This window comes from Eulemur rufifrons, chromosome 29 (assembly GCF_041146395.1).
Source record: "Eulemur rufifrons isolate Redbay chromosome 29, OSU_ERuf_1, whole genome shotgun sequence".
Classification (NCBI taxonomy): Eukaryota; Metazoa; Chordata; class Mammalia; order Primates; family Lemuridae; genus Eulemur; species Eulemur rufifrons.
This window is the reverse complement of record NC_091011.1, coordinates 26,690,131-26,702,500: the sequence shown is the minus strand read 5'-3', so window position 1 is coordinate 26,702,500 and position 12,370 is coordinate 26,690,131. Positions and strand designations below refer to the sequence as shown.

Genomic DNA, 12,370 nt, shown 5'->3' with positions numbered 1-12,370 from the left:
TGCAAGGATGATCATCATCACACTCCCTGGCCAACTTCCCCTCCCTCTCTCCTGGGCGAGTGGAGGGAGAACGTAGCTATAGGTGTGATGACAATAAGATGTAGACTAACGAAGTGGTTGATCCATACTTCTTTTGCCCAAATGCCATCACAGCCTGAAAAGACCATATCTGTTAAATCCTAAAAGCTTTAATGCATTCTTAGGTAAATTTCCATGTTTTGGGGAAATCTAATTACGAATCTGTGTGGAGCCACGAGGGCTGGTTTATCAGCAGGAGGTGGTTAGTCATTCACCCATTGTATGCGATTTGAATTAAATGGTATAATAATTCTTGTGCATTATGTCTAAAATTCTCATAAAGATCTGATATTTGAGTTTTGAAAAATTAATAGACTCCTGTCAACATGTGAAAATAGGAGGTTAACAACTTACCAATTGTTAGCTGCTGGCCGACTTAGAGCAAGGGAAGCGCTTCCAGGGCACTGGGTGGGCGTGTGGGTAGCAGGGGTTCCCTGGGGGAAGGGGAAGAAAGAAAGAGTCTATGCCTGATTTGTAACTTCTCAGCAGAGAGCTGTGATAGTCTGAGCTCAAACAATGTTTCACAAAATGTAGTGGACAGGTACACTGACAGAAAAATATTTATTATTTTCATCATTATGAATTTGTTACAGGTTACCTTTTATTACGGCAAGGATTTCTGGTCTTCTATTTAGAGGTAGTGACATAAAGTTTTATTTCAAAGTAAATGTATTTAGATATATAAAGTAAATCTATTTCAATAAAATATTTAGAAGTACAAGTGGCTTGCAGATATTGTAAAAAACAATCATCACAATGGTTATATGTGAGTGATGGAGGTTTGGATATAAAATCTGTTGGCTCAAAAATTAGACAAAAGAGATTGTTGCCCTGCACATTGTGGAAACTTAACAAATACTGCAAAATTGTTTGCGGACAGCATGTCTGCACCGTCAGTGGGATTTTGTTACTTATCATATCCATGTTGTCACTGCCCATTGATTATACACCCAACATGGATCAGGCATTATTAAAGCCCATTAATTAAACAATGATTTAAAGGGATTTTGGGGGGAAAAATTTCCCAGTCTGGAAGATTTCCAGACTAAATATGTTAATAGAAGCACTGTTAGAAACTTGAGACAATTAGTAGTTTTCAAACTTTTCCAGTCACAGAACATTCTATTCAAATAAATCTTACTAGGAAGCCCCAAAGTACCATGAAGAACGTGACAAAGAACTGCTTGGTTGAAGAGAGGTGGGTGGGGGTGCTGGGGACAGGAGAGTCCTTCCTGTCCCCTGCTCTCTGTTGGGTGTCCACACCCCACTCCTGAGGCTCCCGGGGTATGGTCAACTGTTTGAAAACCTCTGACCTGGGGCAATTTTCTTTGTTATTCTCTCGACAACTGTCATTTTGTGTCTGCAGTTTTGACAATGGGCTTTTATTTTATAGTATGACACAGTGATCGTATATTCACTCTGAGAGTATTACAGACATGTCTTGCCCAAGATTAAAAAAAAAAAAAAAAAAAAAATCTGAATTAGGGGAAAACCAAACAAATGACCTAGACTGTAAGTTCCATTCAGGGCTTCAAGTCTTGGGCTTGTTTATCAACCTCCTGTGCCTAGCAAGACTCCTGGTACATATTGGATGAACAAACAAAAGAATAAATAGAAGAGAAAAGTTAGGAAATGATAATTTTTGAGAAGTGGAATTAATGAGTCAAAGGATGTGCACATTTTCAAAGCATTTAGTGCATGAGTTATCAGAAGACCAGCTTGGTGGGGAGGAGGAAGGCCACACTAATTTACACGCGGTGAGCCTTGCAGGTGAGGACGCCTGGGGTATGGCAGTGGCTAATGTCACAGAAAAGGAAACCTGAGTCTAAGACACTCAGAAAAGGAAGAATACTGGTGATGGGTGGGGTTTGGGAACCTACAAGACTTGAGGCAAAAGCAATTTTGGTTTTGATCACAAAGACGCTGCATGAAGGATTGGAAATGTCACAATAATTCTTCACAAATCTGGTTAGGGTTTAGCTTGCAGCTTAAGTAAAGAGTTGGCTTAAAAGGCATAACTCAGCAGCCTGTGTAGCTGCTTGGGGTATGTGATGTCACGGAGATGAACGAGGGCATGCCTGTGTGCTCAAGATGCCTTGCTGACTTTACCTAATCAGAGCCTGTGACCGCCTCAGTCATCTGGGCTGGGATGAGCGTGCTCATGTCACACATGTACAAATGATCCCCACCCGTCCTGGGGCTCCTCCCTTCTTCACCCCTCTAAGCCATCCTGCAAGGCAGTGGGTGGTGTCCACCCAAGCTTTCCCAGACGCCCAGCCCTTGGAGAGCTGGCTCAGCAGCCTCTGCACACTCCTGGTCCTCATGGCCTGCAGTGCTTATTTGACACCTAAGGCTGCCTGGGTGCCTCTCTGGAGGTGCACGGGTTGTCTCCCCAAGTGGATGACAAGACATGGAGGGCAGAGTCTTATACAATACTTTCATACTTTTTCATACTTTCCATACCTGTCATGGGACACTCACTAAGGCCATCTGGTTGACTGAATGACACTGATAGACTTAACAGCTTCTGGGAATGCTCCATTTCCAGTGCCCTCTGGAGCCACACCCTTTTTTTTTTTTGGATCATCCAACCCATGAAGGCCCACAGACTGGATCATGAGCTAGGTTTCTTGGGAGACTGAAGGGGAGCTTGATTTATTAGAGCCTCAGAGTGGAAAAACACCAGCAGGGGTGGCGTCTTCTCCTTGTCAAACGCTCCCACCCAAAGTTGTTACCTGGTATGGGCTGAAGCAACTTGTTCCACAGAGAAATATGTTTAAAAGCTCTGCTGGCATAATTCCAGGTAGATTCAGCTAACCTATCCCAAAGGAACGCACACACGCATAGACACAAACACACAGACACACATAGTGAGATTATTCATATTGAAGGACTTAGTGACTCAGCTTTAAAGGCAGCTGTATGCATCCATCCTGGATAAACAAACTTATAAGTGGGATTATATTTCCTCCACCTAAGAAATATAATTTGGAATTTAATTCCATGGACCGCCCCTCCCAATCTCATTTTCCTGAAAGATGGGGCCAAGAGGCAGAGAGGAGGGACAGGAGTCCCTTGGTTGGTAGAACCTCAAGGAAATAGGCTGCCTGTGACAGGCCTCCTCCAGGTCCTGGGGTCCCAGGCCGAGCTCCACCTGGCCATTGCCGGGCAGGGGTGCGAAAATCCCGAAAATTCTGCTCACTTTCTACCCCTGCGTCCCTTTTGTATTCTGGTTCCTCTTCCTGCCTTCCAAGAACAGTGGGACAGAAAAGCAGTGTAACGCTGTGTTTAAGAGTTCCGTCTTTGAAGATGGCAGGGTGGGGGACAGGTTTAACTTCCAGTTATACCAGGTGGTAGGACCTTGGATAATTTGTTCAACATCTCTGAGTTGCAGTTTCCGTGTGAAAATGAGTTGATACTTACCTCACAAGGTTCTTGCGAACAATAGATAAAATAATAATTTTAAAGCTCTTAGCACATTGACCGGCACATAGGAAGAATTCAGTTAAGTACAATTTATTCAACAACTTTTTATTAAGCATCTAGTATATACCAGGCCTTGTTCTAGGCTGGAATGGTGGCTCTCGGTATGGGACCCAGCCAGCTTGGGTCCCAGTGGGGTGGGCTGAATGTGAGGTTGGGAAGGAGCTTGGCTGAGCTTGTGATATGATGACCCCCAAACACTATTTCTATTGAACCCCAGAGTGAGCAGTGGGATGGGGAGATGGAGGGGACCTTGTGATCGCCCACACCCTGAGAGGGACCCCAGTCCCTTCCGAATTGGTGGCTGGAATGGGAAACTCTCACAGTTGAGTCCAGTGCGTCATTCTGCTGTCCTCTCACGGGGTGGGGGTGTGCAGTACTGTGGTAAGGTGTAGCCCCCATCCTGCTCCCAGCTCAGGGTGGCCCAGACACCTCCTCCCTGGAACCTCCTCTTCATGCTCTAGGTTTCAGTAGCACTGCCAGAGCAATGGCTTTAGCTAAGCAGGGAATCATACTCATACTTCATCTGAAAGCAGTTTCCAGATCTTTTCCTTTAATCCACACTTTCCCTCCCCCCGCCTCGCCTGGTTTACTACAGTGCTGGCCATGCGTCCAGGGGTTCAAATTCTAACACCTGAAAGACTCAAGGTCACAGGTGATCCTATGAAAATCAAGATGCATGTTCATTTCCACAGACTGTCCCTTGGGACAGTAACCACCAAAGAGCATGGGGAGAGTAACTTTGGAGCCACACATCTGACACAACGCAGCAGGATTTGTTTTGTATGCTGGAAATTAAGAGGTGTGGTTTCCATGTCAATTACAGGTGGGAAACCAGCCAACCCAATGCTGTTCTCTCTCCCCTTTTGTATTTTAGGATATCTGTGCAGTGTTACCGTTCCCACAGACAGGGGTGGGAACATCACCTCCTAACACAGGAGCATGTGTGCTAGCAGAGCTCTGGGAGAAAGGCACTTTCCTGGCAGCTCTAGATGGGAGGGCTCCGTTTTCAAGGTTGCGTATAGTCTAGCCGCCTACAGGCCCTGCAGCAACAGAGATTTAGAATAATCCACACTCACAGTAACAATGGTTGGTGCCCGTGGGAGCCTGAAGGTCTCTTACTGGTAGGTTTACATTTTAAAACTCTTAACGCAGCAGGGGCTATGGTCCCCAGACAAGGGCATTTTCTTAAGCATATCACAGCATTAGGTATAGCTTTGGGGCACTTTGAGATCCTTAGACCTGAATCAGTGACAGCAGGAAAAATTCCATTCTCAGCCACAGTTACCCCAGTTAGCTCTGGGCATTCAGAGTTCTTCAGGAGGAACTGTGTCCCCAGACCCTGGATCATCTTCCAAAACCCACCTGCTACTACTGAAAAGGCCAAGGTCCCACCCACTGCTGGCCTGGGATTTTCTTCTGCTCCTCTGCTCTGGCCTGCTCTAGGACACAGTCGCCAGGGAGGGGAGTGGCCAACCAAGAAAGTGAGTAGCCAGGGTCCCTGCGCCAACTGTGGTTAATCATCTCGCTTTGGTTCTGCTTTCCAGCACCAGAAATATCTCCAAGAGCGTCAGCACCCCAAGTTATCTGGACCCGAAGTGGATCTGCCCAGAGGCATCCTGGCTCACTGCCGACGCCACCCCGAGGACAATGCTACTGCATTCAGGCGACTCTGGCTTTAACTGAGCAAGCCGCCCACACCGCAAGCTTGAAAGCTCCGCAGGACTGAGAAAGGCAGTCTTCTCGGCTGAAGGCTTCAGCTCTTGTAGCAGGAAGAGCAAATTTAAGAACAAGAATGCCAGGGCTGGATAACCCTTGAGATTTAATGACCAGAACTAAGATTTCCAAGACCAGAGTGACTATTGAGGGCTTTTGTCACGTTGCTTGAAGTTGAATGCCCCTCAGTTCCAGCAGGCCGCTGAAGTGAAACCCAAGCAGGCTGGTCCGGCGTCCTGTCTACCTGCTCCACGTCCCTGCCTCTCGCCTGCCTCGGCTCAAACGCTGTCTTGACTTGACAGCACTGCAAGGTGGAATAAAAGCATACACTCTGGCCCAATTCCTGTCTGCTCTCGTTTATACAGGAGATTAAACGATTTCTTTCCTAGTTTTATACTGCTAGCGTTCTCAACACCCTGTCCCTGCTTTCTCTCCATCAGCTACAAGAAAAAGAAAGGGTTACTGAGCAACTAAGATGTCACAACTGTTTTCACACTGTTTATTAATGAGCAGTTGTCCCCATTTTACAGATTGTCCACTAATCCATCCACCCATCAGTCCATTTGTTCCTCTACCCATCGTCCACCCCCAAAGTGGTCCTTGAATGTCACTATGAGTCAAGCAAAGTGTTTCTTACTTTGGACTCTGGATTCAGTGCTCTTTCTACTTCACCATAGACACATGCCCCTTGGCTATGAGAAAGTTTGATTCATTCAACAAATTCTTTTTGGCCACCTCCAATATACTGGCATGTTCTAAATGCATCCAGCAAAAGCAAAGTGAAACAAAGTCAAAATCTATTACCTTCATGGAGCTGACATTCTGTCTGGGGGAGACAGACAAAATAAAAATAATAAAATAAAATATATGTGTTAGTGACATGTGCTGTGGAGAAGAATAAAACGGAAAAGGTGAATGGGATAACTAACAAATATTATGTAAATAAGTTCTTTCCATGAAAGCATCAACTCACCGACAGAGGTAATAAACTTGGGTCCACAGAAAATATTCATTGATATGAATCATTTCCTCCCCTAAAGTGTTTCAGGAACTGCAAAGCCACTCTCTTGTTTCTTCTTACATGGGGTGATCACATCCCATGACGTGCCAAGTGTCTTGAGATGTTCCTCATATGAAATAGAACTGCTTGGTTTCGCCGTCCATAGCAAAGGAGCTGGGACAGAACTAACTTCTGTGCGTTTCTCCAGCTGCATTTTGTTATATCTTTTCCTCTTCTGTCTCCTCTCCCTCCTCATCTTCTTCTCCTTCGTCTTTAATATGTACTATAAAACCTTATTGATTTAGCTCAGCTATTTGAAATGTATGATGCTTTAGAAAGGTTTTGGCCTGAGATCGCCTTGAGGAATGGTGTTGTAGATAAGCAAATTAAGAATAAAAATAATTGTTCTGGGTTCCACTTACAAAAAAAAAAGAGTAAAAATAAGATTGCAAAAAATTTCACTACTTAACGGCATACATTGCTTTTTCATCATCTTGAATAATTTGTGTTTAGGTACATCAGAGGGACCAAATCATACTTGACTGATAGGCTCATTATAAATAATTCTTACCTATTCCTAAAAGCAGGAGCCTATTACGTACCTACTACCTCTACTTAGACAATATTGTGCTTCAAGCCCATTTGGATTTTAAAGTAATAAAATGGGGGCCGGGCGCGGTGGCTCACGCCTGTAATCCTAGCACTCTGGGAGGCCGAGGTGGGCGGATCGTTTGAGCTCAGGAGTTCGAGACCAGCCTGAGCAAGAGCGAGACCCCATCTCTACTAAAAATAGAAGGAAATTATATGGACAGCTAAAAAATATATATATAGAAAAAATTAGCCGGGCATGGTGGTGCATGCCTGTAGTCCCAGCTACTCGGGAGGCTGAGACAGGAGGATCGCTTGAACTCAGGAGTTTGAGGTTGCTGTGAGCTAGGCTAACGCCACGGCACTCACTCTAGCCTGGGCAACAGAGTGAGACTCTGTCTCAAAAAAAAAAAAAAAAAAAATTATTAAAAAAAAAAAAAATTATTAAAGTAATAAAATGGCTTTTCTTAAACAAATATTGTAGGATTCACAATTCACTAAATTGAGACCCACCTTTTATCCAAATGCAGCTAGATTTTAATGTATATCACACATCTCCAGTGTGGGTTTTTCCTGTAGCCTATTTCAAAAGACATATTTGTTCAGCTTTATCAGTAAGGTACTCAATCATGCTTCCCTTGTATCAGGCACCTCAAGGGCAGGAGATAACACAAATGTGCTTGGTTTTTAATAGCTGGAAATATGTCTACGTGAGGTTGACTGTATTTACCCAACGCCAGATATCTGAAAGGAGTGTGAAAAATTAAGGTAATCACTGGGGCCTCCAAACAGCTGGATGTTGGTGTCATATTTGCAACACATAGATTATGCCATCGTGTCAGATTTGGAACACTTTGGAGGTTGGGAATGTGATGAGGACAGGTGTCGGTGAATATCAGACTGAGTGGGTGCGTAGGTGAGTGATGTATCAGATCGGCAGGGGTGGTTAGGTCAGTGAACATAAGGACATATAATTTCATTCCTGAGACATTAATTCCTAGGTTGATAATTCGGATCTATTTTATTTAAAAGCAATTCTTTTCTTTTTATCATTTTTTAGGAATACTAGATAAAAAATATCTAGTATTTGCTTGCTTCGGCAGCACATATACGAAAAATTGGAACGATACAGAGAAGATTAGCATGGCCCCTGCACAAGGATGACACCCATATTTTTAAGTAAAACTCAGTGGAAATCAAGCAGGGGGAGGAGGAAGGAAGCAAGGGAAAAGATTTACCTAATGGGTACAATGAACATTACCCGGGTGATGGGCACACTTAGAACCCTGACTCAAACATAACAAAAGCAATCCATGTAATCAAAAACATTTGCACCCCCATAATATTTTGAAATAATTTGAAAAAAGAAAAATATAGGAATATATCAAGAGAAAACTTAAAAAAAATCACCCTAAATCCCACCAATCAGGGAGAGGTATTAATGATTTCAGTATATTTCTTATAAGCCCCTTTTTATTTCTTTCTTCATACAAACACACTTTTAAAAAATGAACATTGGTATTATATTGTTTATACAATTTTATATGCTGCTTTTTAAGCTTATTACAATTAGGGCATTTTTTCATGTTAATAAATACTTCCTGAAAACATAAATATCAAATGGTTACAGCATAATGTATTCAACCTTTCCCTTGTTGATGAACATTTAGGTTGTTTTCATTTTTTCTAGCTTATATAAACATTCTTGAACATAAATATATGTTAGCAGCTCTGACAAATTACTCCAAGACCTTATTTGTGATTACCTTTCCTACTTTCACAGGGGCTTATGGAGACATAAAGTGTGCCTAATGTCCTGATGACAGATGGAATGGTTTATTTGTGGCGAGGATGTTTTGGAGTCACATCGATCAATTGCATTTAATCAATTAATGACTTCATTTGCTTATTGAACAAGAATTTATTAAAGTCATACTATGTGTGACGCACTGGGGGGCAAACTGCAAAAAGACTTTAAGGACCACATCATCTTGTTGGAGAGATACTTAGACGACATTCAAGAAACCCTTGATTGTGTTTGATGATAACAACTGCTAACAGTCATACAGAACTTCCTATATGCTGTTCTGGGTGTTGTATGTACAGTTACTCAATTTTCACAACAGCTACTGTTATTATCATTACCCTATTTTATAGTGAGAAAATCAAAGCACAGAGAAGTTAAGCAATTTGCTCAAGATCACACAGCTAATAAGTTGGGAGACTATGATTTGAATCTAGGCAGTCAGGCACCAGGGTTGGTACTCTTCATATCCCATATATATCTGGAATATAACAATGTAGAGAAAAAGAGTTATAGAAGGTATATGTCTAGGTAAGCATTTTATAGAGGTGATATTTTTTCTGTTGGTTTTGACAACTTTCAAAAATAAAGCAGGTTGGCAAAACCTGGAAAGGACGCAACAAAAATAGAGAACTACAGACCAATTTCTCTCATGAATATAGATGCAAAAATTTTCAATAAAATACTAGCAAATCGAATCCAAGTGCTTATCAAAAAAATAATCCACCACGACCAAGTGGGCTTCATCCCAGAGATGCAGGGGTGGTTCAACATACGTAAATCTATAAATGTAATTCACCACATAAATAGAAGCAAAAACAAAAACCATATGATACTTTCATTGGATGCAGAAAAAGCATTTGACAAAATTCAACACCCTTTTATGATAAAAACGCTTAACAAAATAGGCATTGATGGAACCTACCTAAAAATGATACAAGCCATATATGACAAACCCACAGCCAACATCATTCTGAATGGGGAAAAACTGAAAGCACTCCCACTTAGAACTGGAACCAGACAGGGCTGCCCACTGTCTCCATTACTTTTCAACATAGTATTGGAAGTCCTTGCGAGAGCTATCAGGCAAGAGAGCAGAATCAAGGGAGTCCAAATAGGGAAGGAAGAGATCAAACTCTCACTTTTTGCTGATGATATGATGTTATATCTGGAAAACCCCCAGGATTCAACCATGAGACTCCTGGAATTGATTAACGAATATAGCAAAGTCTCAGGCTACAAAATTAATATACACAAATCAGAGGCATTTATATATGCCAATAACAGTCAATCGGAAAACCAAATTAAAGACTCAATTCCCTTCAAAATAGCAACAAAGAAAATAAAATATCTAGGTATATACCTAACTAAAGAGGTAAAGGACCTCTATAAGGAAAACTATGAAACACTGAGAAAAGAAATAGCAGAACTTGCAAATAGATGGAAAAATATACCATGCTCGTGGATCGGAAGAATCAACATTGTTAAAATGTCTATACTACCCAAAGTGATCTACAGATTCAATGCAATCCCTATTAAATTACCAACATCATTCTTTACAGACGTAGAGAAAATAATTATACACTTTGTATGGAATCAAAGAAGACCCCGTATAGCAAAAGCAATTTTAAGCAACAAAAACAAAATGGGAGGTATTAATTTGCCAGACCTCAAACTATACTACAAGGCCGTGGTTCTTAAAACAGCCTGGTATTGGCACAAGTTCAGGGACACAGACCAGTGGAACACAACAGAAAATCCAAATATAGAACCATCCTCATATAGTCACCTAATTTTTGACAAAGCGGGAAAGAATATACTCTGGGGACAAGAATCCCTATTCAATAAGTGGTGCTGGGAGAATTGGTTAGCCACTTGTAGAAGACTGAAACAGGACCCACAGCTTTCACCTCTCACAAAAATCAAATCACGGTGGATAACAGACTTAAACCTTAGGCGTGATACAATCAGAATTCTAGAAGAAAATGTAGGAAAGACTCTTACGGACATTGGCCTAGGCAAAGAATTTATGAAGAAGACCCCTAAGGCCATCACAGCAGCAACAAAAATAAATGAATGGGACATGATTAAATTAAAAAGCTTCTGCACAGCCAAAGAAACAGTCACGAGAATAAACAGACCACCTACAGAACGGGAAAAAATTTTTGCATACTACACATCAGATAAAGGACTGATAACAAGAATCTATTTAGAACTTAGGGAAATCAGCAAGAAAAAATCAAGCAACCCTATCAAAAAGTGGGCAAATGACATGAATAGAAACTTCTTGAAAGAAGATATAAGAATGGCTAACAAACATATGAAAAAAATGTGCAGAAATAGTGTTAATTCTTCTTTAAATATTTAAAAGAGTTCACCTGTAAACCTATCTAGACATAGAGTTTTCTTTGTGAGATGTATAATTACAGGTTCAATTTCTTTAATAACTATAAGAAATCTTTGATATTTGATTTATGTTATTGTTACTTTTGTTTAGTTGTATATTTCAAGGAATGTATCCATTTTGTCAAAATTTTCAAAGTTTTTGGCATAAAGTTGTTTATAATATCAAAAAAAAAATAAAAAAAAAATAAATTCTCTAACCACAAAAAAAAAAAAAAAAATGCTCAACATCCCTAATCATCAGAGAAATGCAAATCAAAACCACAATGAGATATCACTTAACCCCAGTGAGAATGGCCTTTATCAAAAAAACCCAAAACAACACATGTTGGCGTGGGTGTGGAGAGACAGGAACACTCATACACTGCTGGTGGGACTGCAAACTAGTGCAACCCCTGTGGAAAGCATTATGGAAGTGTCTTAAACAGATTCAAGTAGACCTGCCATTTGACCCAGCAATCCCATTACTGGGCATATACCCAAAGGAAAAAAGGTCATGTAACATGTAACAAAGACACATGTACCGGAATGTTTATAGCAGCACAATTCACAATAGCAAAGATGTGGAAACAACCCAAATGCCCATTAATACATGATTGGATTAGTAAACTGTGGTATATGTATACCATGGAATATTACTCAGCTATAAGGAATAATGAAGATACGACATCTCTATGGTTCTCCTGGAGAGAGTTGGAACCCATTATATTAAGTGAAGTATCGCAAGAATGGAAAAACAAGCATCACATGTACTCACCAGAAAATTGGTTTCCCTGATCATCACCTAAATACATATCTAGGAACGACACCAATCGGATACCAGACTGAGGTTGGGGGTGGGGGAGGGGAGGGGGGTATGCCTACACAGTGAGTGCATTGCACACCGTTTGGGGAATGGTAACACTTGAAGGTGCTGACTTGGGAAGGGGGGGTGGGGGGACGGACATATACCTACATGATGGGTGCAACGCACACTACCTGGGGAACGGACATGCCTGGAGCTCTGACTTGGGGGGAAAGGCAGTACATGGGCAACGTATGTAACCTGCAATTCTGTATCCCCCATAACAATAAGATGAAATAAAAAAAAAAAATAAATAAAGCAGGTTGGGCTTTATACCAGTCAAGGCTGTTCTGATGCCACCTTTCCCAGTGCTTAGGATGTAAATGAGAATAGCTAATCCAAGAGAAGTAAATTGTCTCATCAGATTTGGGTAAATGAATTATTTGAATGTAGAAAAACCATCATTTCACCTGTCTTGTGGGGGAAAGTACTGGGAAAATAATGTTTTGTAATG

The 12,370-nt window shown here is 41.4% G+C and overlaps 1 non-coding gene across 1 annotated transcript; it reads left to right on the top strand.

Annotated features, from left to right (window-relative positions):
• Positions 1–7,952: 7,952 nt before the first annotated feature.
• On the top strand, positions 7,953–8,060 carry LOC138377675 (U6 spliceosomal RNA). The gene has a single exon (XR_011231840.1). It is a non-coding gene; the product is annotated as a U6 spliceosomal RNA (small nuclear RNA).
• The last annotated feature ends 4,310 nt before the right edge of the window (positions 8,061–12,370 follow it).